Here is a 12,226-nt window from a genome sequence, read left to right on the forward strand (position 1 = left end):
AAGCCTTCTGAGTATTAAACAATGAACATGAAACCAATAACACCTTTTCTATTACAAAGTTTTAATGTTCCTATACTGAGTAACATGAACTCAGCCTACAATTAAAGCATTGGTTTGGTGATGACACTGGTATCATTACCACTGTGTCACCTGGATGAATGAGGTAGTCTGAGCACAGCATTTTATTGCCAGTTTCAAGTAAACTGCAAATTAAACTTGCTGTCATAGATAATTGTTTAGAAAAATTGCTTTAACAATCATGGACAATGGATACACCTGTACATTTGTTTAAACTACAGCTGCTCTACTGAATAAAGAATATGATGTTGATGCCATTTAATACTAAGCCCCAAATTACATTATGAAGAAAATTAGAAAAAGTACCCATTCTAAGGTTATCATCCTCAGCATTCTTGTTTAAAAATATTTTTTAAAAAATGAATAGGACTTGTTTCCAAGAAATGAGTTTTAGGAGTGGATTAACACTGCCATATTCTAGTCAAATATGTATACTTTTTTAAACCTTCAACTACAACCTCAATTAAACCATAGAATCTAACAGACATTGTGGTTATTCTACTAACTCTATATTTGTATATCATCTATGCAGCTTTCCCATACATTAATGTTGTCATTTAAGTTCACTTTATGAATATTTGGGCTTCTCCCAGGTAAAGGCAGGCAAACAGAAAGAATACTCACAGAGAAAAATATTCCCAAGAAGAGAAGGAACAATGCTGTGATGCAGTGGTTAGTGTTGGCCTATGACTTTGGAGACTAGGATTCAAATCCCCACATAGCCATAAAGTGCATTATGTGGCCTTGGGCCAGTCACTGTCTCTCAGGGTTGTGAGAATGAAGTGGGGGGGGGGGGAACCATGCATGCCACCTTCAGCTATTCAGTGGAGTTGCGATGATCTCATCATCATGGGTTCATTTTGAACCATCAACAACAAGTGGTCTTTTAAAGCTGAATAGCTTAAAAGAGGGAAAGGTCATATGCCTACAAATCTAATTTTATTATTGCAAACGACTTTGAGAACCATGGTTGAAAAGTAATATACAAATACTGTAAAGTAAATATAACTGGAGTTGTCTTTTATGAAATACACACAGATTTGGATTTAATTCTTATCAGTGCTATTTTTCTAGGGAAAAATGGTGCAGGAAAGCACCATGAACGCTTCTCTTAGAATGGCAATGGTGCCCACCTGAGAGGTGCCAAAACTGAGTTCCGTCAAGTTTCGGCTTAAAAACAAGCCCTGATTCTTATATATCTGCATTTATATGATTTTGTTGGTCATTATTGAGGGATCTTTGATTCTGAAAGTTAGAAAATGCATTGAATTTTAAGCAGTACTAAATAATAGGCAAACCATCTTTCAGACAAGGAAAGTCAAAATCTGGAACCTGTGTGATCTTAATTATGCATTACATTCAGGTTGCCCACTGCTTAGCATTGCGGCTTGAAGGTTAACTTCCTGATCCTAAGCACATCATGGTGTTAAACTGGTTTACTTGTAGTCTGATCTTAAGCATATTTACATGAAAGTGAATTGAGAAATGGTTATAGCTCAGCAGCAGAGCAACTGCTTTGCATGCAGAAGGCTCACGTTCAATCCTTGGTATCTTGAGGTTGGGCTGGAAGAAACCTCAGTCTGACTGGGGGTCATACTGGAGAGCCATTGCTAGCCAGTATAGACAGTACTGAGCTAAATAGACCAATGGTCTGACTCTGTATAAGGCAGTTTCCTACGTTCTTATGTAGTAATTTCAATGGGACTAATTTACTGATAAGCATGCTTGGGATTGCTTTCCTAACCACAACGTATTACAAACCTATGCACATTTATCTTAATGGAACTAACTGTGCACAGGACTTGCCTGTACAACCTGTTGGAAGCAGTGGAACTCAAGGTACCACAAGTAATTTCTTATACCGCTTTCAATCACTTTTAACTAACATTTGCTAGACCAGAGCTCTTGAATTCTGTATGGATGACATCCCAGCCCCATATCCTGCTTCTTAGCTTACTAGTACAAGTCATTTGAGAATTGTCCTTTGAATACTTCTGCAATATGCAAATCTGTATTGCTTATTCAGTTCTGAATTTATAGCCTTTGTTTCATAGAACTAGATACAGGAATTATCTATCTCCTCTCTATTCATCATGATAATGCTTGAGTTTGGAGTTTTATTGATGACTGGAGAGTTGGAGACATGTCATTTCTGCAGTTGCTGGGTTTCTCTTTGTTAATTTCAAGGATTTGCTAAATTGTTGCCCATGAACATTTTCAGAATGAGCATTTTGCTTTTGAGAGGGTTAACTGTTCCCTTCAGAACTCTTGCTTTTATATTTTCCAGCACTGTTCACATCCATTGTCTCCCATCCCCACTGCCTCCATACCTCCTTCCTGGAGTGATCCCAGCCAATCAGGGATTTTGTCATGAATGCGACAACACTTCTTATATCAAATGTAGCTAATTGAGGGCAGTGCTTCTTTGGATGGTCACATGGGTGATCCTATCAAATCAGAAAAGCATAATCATTTCGGCACAAAAGAATAAAAGAAATAAAAACCCATAGTAGGATGGTACCTTAATTAGGCCAACCAATTACAGTAGTGTCACAAAATATGTAAAGCAAAGTAGGAGGGGAAAGCTGGCTTGTTAAAAGCCACAAAGTCTTCATAGGTATCTGTACTAAGTTGGTACAGTCATACCTCGGGTTACAGACACTTCAGGTTACGTTTTTTTGGGTTGCGGACCACTGAAACCCAGAAGTACCGGAACAGGTTACTTCCAGGTTTTGGCAGTCATGCATGCGCAGAAGCACTAAATCGTGCTTTGCGCAGAAGCGCCAAATCACAGCCCGTGCATGCGCAGACGTGGGTTGCGAACGCTACTGGTTGCGAACGTGCATCCCGCATGGATCACGTTTGCAACCCGAGCGTCCACTGTATATGGGAAGAGAAAGTAGACTAGATAGATTAGGTACTTCCAAATGGACAGTTTAAAAGAAATGATCTGTGGTGGCAATGTACTTTATGAGCGACCCTCTCTTATCTTTGTCAATTTGCCAAGAAAGGAAAGTTCATGCTGTAAATCACCCCTTTTGCTAGTTTAAAGGAAGCAATCCATAGCACAAAGCCTCCTCCACATTTGGCAATGAGTTTGCTAAATATCTGGAGGGAAAGAGAATACTGCAGATCCGTTGCTTCCTCTAAAAACTGACAACGTACTTGCAAACTGACTTGAGAAGAGAAGGGATGCTGCTGCAAATCTTTACTGTCTCTTGCAGTGGGGAGAAAAACGCTGAATGGGAAGGCTTTTTTTATACCTTTAATTTTTTTGTGAAACTCCCCCTCCCTTTAGCCTAATTATTTTCCTAATGTATGTCACCTGTATGTCGCCTGTATGTCTTTATATAGTATACTAAATTAAATTAAACGTGCAACATGATTAGCATTTTGAAGAATGCAAACTTTTATTTCTACTTAGTTGGTCTCTAAGGTGCTACTGGACAATTTTTTAATTTTTAATTTTTATTTCAGTTGCAGTATTTAAGAAGAAGCACTGCTGTGCAACAATCCAATAAAGGAAAATACATTGCTCAATGCTGCCATCTGTAGGCCAGTCATATTTCTTAAATGCATTTTGTCCAAAGAGATACGTACAGGTAACTCACAACGTGCAGTTTCAACTTTGCAAGGCCAGCCTGTTGTAAACACAGAAATTAAATGCATGGCACAGAGCTTAAAAGCACTTTTTGCTCAGGGTTTTCCTGGCACAGAAAGAGCTTTGAAACTCCCTTACTTTTGGGGGTAAGACACATTGAGTCCACCTTCATTACTGCCCCTGCTTCAGACTCTGAGCTAACTTTTAAGTCTTTAGCCCTTCTAGAAAGAAAGAGATGGGGCATAATGTGCAAGTACCCTTCTAAGTGATTTCTATGAAACGAGTCAGCCTAGCTGCTCCTGTCTGTAAGTGTTATTAGCCAATGAGTAATGTCAAAGCTGTGACTGATAAGTCTGGACACCAGGACACCCTGCGGGTCCCAAAAGACTGCTGTTTTCCAGTAGTCCTTAGCATTCTTTCTTTTGTGCTAGCAACAAGAATACATTTTTTCCCTGTGGTGAGTTTATCTGAGATCAAGAATTAATTTCTGCAACTGCAACTGCAACTACTCTGTAAGTGCAGGCAGATGTTAAACAATCACCTCTCCAAAGGGCAAATGCAAAATGTGAAAACTTTGCAAAGAGGCTTAAGCATATCTCCTACTCTACAGCACCTAATGCAAGTCAATCACTAAGAATTCACTGTATAGTTAACTTACGGTATGACAATATATATGTCTACTTAGAAGTAACTCTATTTGTGTTTAATGGGGCTTTCACCCATGCAAGTTGGCAGCCTAGGCTTTGGTTTAGGTTTGGCATTGGAGAAAACAGGGTGTGTGTGTGTTTTTAACAGCTGTGTTTTCACAATCAGGCCCAGCAGGACATAGCTGACTTCCCACGGTAAGCATGAAGTAATGGGGGGGGGGAGAGACAAGCATAAATGGCAGTCCTGTCATGCCCCTATGACAGCCATTTTGTATTATGCCATAGTCTCATGGCAGCCCAAACAAAACTGGCACCCACATTACTCTCAAAATTCAAAATGTATTCACTGAATTTAGTATCTGTGAATGTGGATTGCAGAAGCAGAATGAATGACACATCCAAGCCCAAGATTAGTTGTTGTTGTTGTTGTTGTTTAGTCGTACCCGACTCTTTGTAACCCCATGGACCAGAGCAAGCCAGGCACTATCCAGGCACTATCCAGTTTGAATAAACATTTGTGATCATGGTGCACTTAATATAATGCTTTAGTGCAGAATCAGAGCATGCATATCCACAAAACATATCTCAATGTGTCTGAAAAATATGAGACACATTGACTTTTTTCTGGACATCAGTCAATTATATATATATAAAACCATTTAACAATAGTAGCATTGTTGTTGTTGTTGTTGTTTAGTCGTGTCCAACTCTTCGTGATCCAATGGACGAGAGCACGCCAGGCACTCCTGTCTTCCACTGCCTCCCGCAGTTTTGTCAAACTCATGCTGGTAGCTTCGAGAACACTGCCCAACCATCTCGTCCTCTGTCATCCCCTTCTCCTTGTGCCCTCCATCTTTCCCAACATCAGGGTCTTTTCCAGGGAGTCTTCTCTTCTCATGAGGTGGCCAAAGTACTGGAGCCTCAGCTTCACGATCTGTCCTTCCAGTGAGCACTCAGGGCTGATTTCCTTCAGAATGGAGAGGTCTGATCTTCTTGCAGTCCATGGGACTCTCAAGAGTCTCCTCCAGCACCATAATTCAAAAGCATCAATTGAGAAACCCAGATTTCCCATTGATGTACTGTTATTTCAACTGCACACTACAAATTATTGTTGGATAACAACCAAGCTGATAGCCCCTGAAGTCCTGTGGCAATTATCTTTATCGCCTCCTCGCATAGCCACTTCATGAAAAATAAACGCTTCCTCATATATTAGTCTTGCTGATACAGGCAATAGCCTTTGTAGTCACAATGCCCAGCCACGTGCAATACAGAATCATCTGTCCAATGTATTGAGCAGCATTAATTTGGGACTGTAAACACTGACTGTTCACCAGGAATTCTTGAGCAACGACAAGTGAGCAGACATGCCTGGTGTTTTCCTAATAAAAATATAGTAGTGTCCAGAAATAGATGGAAATGAAAGCACCAGAGGAGGTATGGCCCAAGGGCTGCATCATGCTGGGGAGATATGTTTTTATACACCAGGCATGTTGTACTAATCTGATGGCTTGAAGAAAGGGAGTAGAAGGAGAGAACTCTTTAGGATTGTTCAAGGAGTCACAGCTGGAAGCAAAAAGATACAGTTAAATAAGGATCATTTAGTAAGAATATGTGGCTTATTCTTATATTCATTTTATTCTTATATTCATTTTATTATTTATTAACACAGCTACACTAGCGACCTACAGTTGTACCTTGGGAGTCAAACAGCTTAGTTCCCAAATGTTTTGGCTCCGGAACGTGGCAAACCCGGAAGTGACTGTTCTGGTTTTCGAACTATTTTTGGAAGCCAAACATCCGATGGGGCTTCCGCAGCTTCCGATTGGCTGCTGCAATCAATCAGCTCCTGCTGAAGCTCCTGCAGCCAATCAGAAGCCGCGCTTTGGTTTTTGAATGTTTTGGAAGTTGAATGGACTTCTGGAACGGATTCCATTCAACTTCCAAGGTACAACTGTGTATGTTTCCAGGCCCATTTCAAGATACTGGTTTTAAACCATAAACCCGTTTTTATTTATTTTACAAGATTTATTTACAAGATTTCTAAACCACTTGATAAAAAAGAATCTAATCACTTTATATAAAATGGCGTAACCATAAAGATAAGGGACGCGGGTGGCACTGTGGGTAAAACCTCAGCGCCTAGGACTTCCGATCGTATGGTCGGTGGTTCGAATCCCCACGGTGGGGTGAGCTCCCGTCGTTCGGTCCCAGCTCCTGCCCACCTAGCAGTTCGAAAGCACTCTTAAGTGCAAGTAGATAAATAGGGACCACTTTATAGCGGGAAGGTAAACGGCGTTTCTGTGTGCTGCACTGGTGTTGGCTCACCAGCTGCAGCTTCGTCATGATGGCCACGTGACCCGGAAGTGTCTTCGGACGGCGCCGGCTCACGGCCTCTAGAGCGAGATGAGCACGCAACCCTAGAGTCGGACACAACTGGCCCGTATGGGCAGGGGTACCTTTACCTTTACCTTTAACCATAAAGATAAACCTTTAAAATGGTAGCCAAAATATGAATACTGCTGTAGGACCAGGCTACGACCTCTGGAATCTGGATATATGATAGGGACTTGAATGGGCTTCAGATTTAGTAGCAGACTTCAGTTTTCGGGGGAGGGTGTTAAATTTTTCATTTTCAATTTCTGTATTTATATAGTTTTGTAATATATTACACACACAAAATTTTTAGAAATGAATAGCTTGGGATCCCAGAATTCCCTTTTCAAACAACAGTGAGCTTTCTACTTCCATTTTATCGCACCATGGTGGATGATACTGAGATGCAGGATGGAGATCAGATCTTGTACGTCAGGGTTCAGTAACCTGTGGCCCTCAAGACATTGTTGGATCACAGCTCTCATTTTCTCTGGCCATTGGCCATGCTGGTTGGAGCTGATGGGAGTCTAACAGCATGTGAAGGACCCCAGGTTCCTCATCCCTGTAATAAGTCAATGGCTACAGACACAGAAGACAAGATTTCTGATGTTGTCTATTTGCAGGCATAGCACTGCCCTCTGCCTGGTACAGATAAATCCCATTTGGTCATCGTCGTACAAAAAATCACCACTTGTTCATGCTCAAGTTTGTTTCTCTACCACAGTAGCATAGCAGAAGGCAAGGGGTATGAAACCTAGTCTCCAGGCAGAGTCTCCAGAGCCTTGAGCATGACAAACAATGAAAGTAGGGCAGAAGAGGACAGTTCCCCCACCCTCTCAGCAAATATCACATTGACACACTCCTAGTACAGCAAAACAGTCAAGAACAGCTTCTTAAATGCAAAAAAACCTATGGCCTTGTTTTATGCGACAAGGCTAATCGGCGCATCTTACCCCCCACCCCTCAATTTGGTGTGCTGCCCGCCTGCGACTCCCAAGCCTACCCCGAGCCATCGGGGGAAGGGGGAGAACTGTGCTGCCTTGCTGGCGGCCTTCGTTTTGACAGCTAGGGAGTCGCGGACAGGCAGCATACTGAATGTCCGCCATTGGCAGCTCGCCCTGCCCCCGTGGGTGGCTCGCTCTGCCCCCAGTTGCAGGGCGCATGCGCCGCTCCATGCACCCAAGCAGCTATTCCACACTTGGGGTGGCACCCTCCGCACCCCACCCCCCTCAGGAGCACACCCACCCTGGGCAGCATGGGCATAAACTTTGCCTATGCTCCCCCCCCCCCCACAGTCCCTGAAAATGGTATCCTGTCAGAGGAAGGAAAAACCCCAACTAATCATGCAAACACCAGAACCGATCCCTTTGCTAGACATGCCCTTTATCCAGAATAAAGTGTATTTCATCAAGGGTACGATAAGGAGTCAGTTACTGCACTGGTGCTTTTTTTGCAATTACTGGTAGTTTCACATTGGCAGTGCACCAATGAGCAACTGAGCCATACTATCAGCCACAGGCCATGGCTCACCCGCAGGACTTTCAGGGCCAAAGTCCAGGCCCCATTTGGCAGAACAAGGGAGGGGCCAAAATGCAGCAGGTCTGATTTTCAACTTTCTTAAATTAACAAAGTAACACTTAAAAACAGGGGATTCCTTCCCTCCCATATCCCTAAGACCATGAAGTCCAGAGCCTAAGATTAACTAACTGCACCACTGCAGGTGCATCAGCTGTATGTCAATATACAAGTCAAGTAATGAAATTCTCAAAAATGCAATTAGTGACACAAACTCTGTTCCAGGCTCTGAGGAATGTTTGAAGCGCTGTGAAATCCTACAATACATTGGTTTGGAGTTCAGAGTGCCCTATCAGCAAATCCTTTATCCTTTCTGGTTGCATACTGTGGGCTCTTTAGCACATAATTCTAGATTACTAGTAAAGATGACACTGGTTGGTTGGTTGGTTGGTTGAGTAGCACCAATGTGCTAAACTCTCAGTGTATGAGATTCCCAGAGACTTCTGATAGGCCACTTTGAGAACAGAATGCTGGACTATATAGGGTTTTAGTCTGATTCTGCATGGCTCTTTTGTACCTATACATAGCATCTCAAGGATCAGGTGGCAAATTATGTAAAAGACCTCTATCTGACACCTTGGAGTGCTTCTGCCACTTAGAACAGATAATACTAAGGTAGATGGACATATACTGTAGTCTGACTTAGTTTAAGGCAGCTTCCTATGTTCCTAAAGATGTCTACCCTAACCAGACATGTTAGTACACTGGAATTAGAAAGCAGCAGCTGGCAGTGTCCTTCATTGGGCTTGTCCCATGTTTATGTTCACTGCAGTGGTCTCTCCGTAACATGAAAGGTCAGGGATATTCACACAGGATAAGCCAATGGGTTTCCCATTAAGGACTGCCGAACTAACTCCACTAAGGAAAGATTCACTAAAGAAAGTTCGACTTATGCACTGCATATTCGTGCACAGCAAATATGCATGGTACGCTCACCACCTAGTGCAGGCATAGGCAAACTCGGCCCTCCAGATGTTTTGGAACTACAACTCCCATCATCCCTAGTTAACAGGACCAGTGTGCATGCACACGAAAGCTCATACCAAGAACTGACTTAGTTGGTCTTTAAGGTGCTACTGGAAGGAATTTTTTTTGTTTTGACTATGGCAGACCAACATGGCTACCTATCTGTAACAGGACCAGTGGTTAGGGATGATGGAAGTTGTAGTCCCAAAACATCTGGAGGGCCAAGTTTGCCTATGCCTGACTTAGTGTAATGGAGTTAACTGCAGTTTTATTATATTAAAAATTATTTACAATTTTATCATGATTGATCTCAGATTGTTATTTCACTTATTTCTTCTATACATACTATATCGCTGAAAAGCAGCCCCATGGATTCCTCTTTTGTTGGTATAACATCCAAAGGCATGTTGCCCCAAATATCTTCAATAAGTGAATTTGTATATTTACTTGTATATGCATTTGGGAGCACAACACAAACACAATCTATGGACATTGGCACTTTAAGTAACAGGCGATTCTGCCCTAATTCTTAAGCAAATTCAGAGTTGGGTGAAAAGTAGAATTAAATTAACTGTTGGATTGAACCTGGGTTGTAAATCACTGTGATTACTAATGCATGCTAAAAAGAAGAGACACAAGGGGAATGGAGTCTGATGTCTGGCTTCTTTAGTAGCCAGAAGCAAGTCAGAGACACAATTCCTGTGGAAAAGTTTCACATGACAAGCCAGCCCCACGACAGTGCATTTAAAATATCATCACCCTATTTGTTCCTTAACTAGAACATGTTTAATTGGGTCAATCACTTTTTAAAGTATCTCCTAAGGAACTGATTTGACTTAATAAAATCAAATGTCAACAGCCAGATCTTACAGCTACAGAGTTTTATGGCTCCTAGCTGTATGTGAGTTTTGCATTGTTATTTATCTACTTATTTAACTTGTTATTATATTGTATCTCTGTAGGCAACACATTTAGAAAATTGGCATATGCATTTTAAAATAAACAAGGCTTTCTCTTAGGAATATGATCCTTCCTTCATGCCAAGTTGCGGCAAGGCAGCCTTTGACAACCTTGTGCTCTCCATATCTTGGGCCCATCACTGTCTCTTAGTCCTACCTAATTCACAGGATTGTTGCATGGGTTTGACTGCCTCTTGAGATATTGTCACCAAACTTGGCAAGAGGGTTCCCAAGATGGGATAGGCAGTCTTCATGGATGTTTGAACACCAGGTGCCATTTTGAATCAAGGTGGTCGGTCAAAACATGACTTTGGCATGACTTGACCCAATTTTTGGTGTGATGTGACTGAATTCACAAATCACACTATCCATCTAATAATAAATAAATCACAATATATTTTTGGTTTCTAAAAATTCCCAGGCAGTACTTGGCACTCCCCGCTATTGAATAGATAGAAGGAGTTGTAGTCTAGCAACTTCTAGAGGGCTAAAGGATAGCCACCACTGTGATAGATGATAAAAGGACAGTTTAAACTCATACCCTTGAGTCTTGAGCCAGCAGGCATACATGTGAACAGAACACTATCTGAATAAGAATTAGCTGCACGGAGAATGTCACTTGATGTTACTTCATGAAAAATTCAAACTGTCAAGGGCCTTAAAAATGTCTCTGAATTGCAAACATACAGTCTGGTCTAGCTGCAAAGTGTGCAAAATTAAGCAGATGCCCAGCTAATACCTTGCACGTGAAACATTATATGTCAATGAGGCCCTTCTTAATCTAAAGGTGAATTCAATAACGTTATGCTGAATTGCATTCTACAAAGCTTATGATTGAGGGTCAGAACCTCTAGACCATGATGTGATGTCAGCAGCTGCCCTTCCATTGACCCTATCCACTACAAACTTTCTAGCTGAATCCAGTTATGGATGTTACGCCATACCATATTGCTGACTTTTCTACCTGGTGACAATTTTAATGCAGCTGCCTTCACCTTCACAGAGCTTGTGACAGTGCTTAGAAACCACTTTATCTGATCTCTCTCAATCTCTCTCTATACACACACGCACACACTCTTCCTATATATATGCAGTCTCGCTGTGGCTGCCCAAAAAACAACAGCCCCCTTTCCACTCCTCAGAAATTTGATCATTATAAATTTTGTCATGTTTCCAACAGTCCAAATAAAGAGCCATCATAACAAAATAGCTTGCATATATTTATTAGCCCTCAGGGCAAATATGCAAATATAAAAAGAGGAACCACTGCTGGCAGGATTGAATGGTTTTTGTACTGGCTAAAGTATCCCTTTTATACTATCATTTCCCCCCTTGGCATATTAATTTCCTGATGTCATAAATGACAGTGCCCTAATTTTGTTGTTCATAGTGTGAGAGCCTTCTATATATAAACCCTTGTGCAAAGCAGACCAAATCTGTCAGGAAAAAATCAGGACAAAGCCTAGTGAGGACATGTATTTTTTTCCACGTAGAAAAGAAGAAAACGGCCAATGTAGCTTACTCTTTACAAGTGTGGTGAAGGGGAGGGGGTCAAGCGTAAAACTTCACAAATAGCTGGCTGGTAGAGAGTGTAGTACAGTGGTTACAGCACCAAGCTTGTGAGATATTGATTACCCTGTTCACAACATATTATTCTCAGGTTACACCAGCTGGGTAAGGACTTTTGTGACTGTTAGGATCTTTGAAGGATATAATGGATGAAACTGATTAAGAAACTGTTGATCGCAACAAAAATTACGGTATGCAGCCTTGCTGTTGGAAAACAGAACACTTACACCCCTGTTTGGACAAGATAACCAAAGGCAATGGATATCCACAGACCTTGGTGAAAGGGTCATAGCTCAATGGTAGAGGACATGCTTTGCATGCAGGATGTCCCAGGTTAAATCCCTGGCATCTCCAGGGAGGACTGGGAAAGATTCCTGTTGGCAGATATAATACTTGTCTAGATGGAGCAATGGTCTGACTTTAGCACAAGGCCACTTACCTGTGTTGACATTTGG

General features: G+C 41.7%; 1 long non-coding RNA gene across 1 annotated transcript; it reads right to left on the minus strand.

Annotated features, from left to right (window-relative positions):
- Nucleotides 1–44: 44 nt before the first annotated feature.
- LOC310846125 lies at nt 45–12,226 on the minus strand. The gene is made up of 3 exons (XR_014565150.1): nt 12,211–12,226; nt 5,071–5,892; nt 45–4,809 (listed from the first exon to the last, which is right to left on the minus strand). It is a non-coding gene; the product is annotated as an uncharacterized lncRNA (long non-coding RNA).

This window comes from Podarcis gaigeae, assembly GCF_964106915.1.
Source record: "Podarcis gaigeae genome assembly, chromosome: 5".
In the NCBI taxonomy this organism is placed as follows: domain Eukaryota; kingdom Metazoa; phylum Chordata; class Lepidosauria; order Squamata; family Lacertidae; genus Podarcis; species Podarcis gaigeae.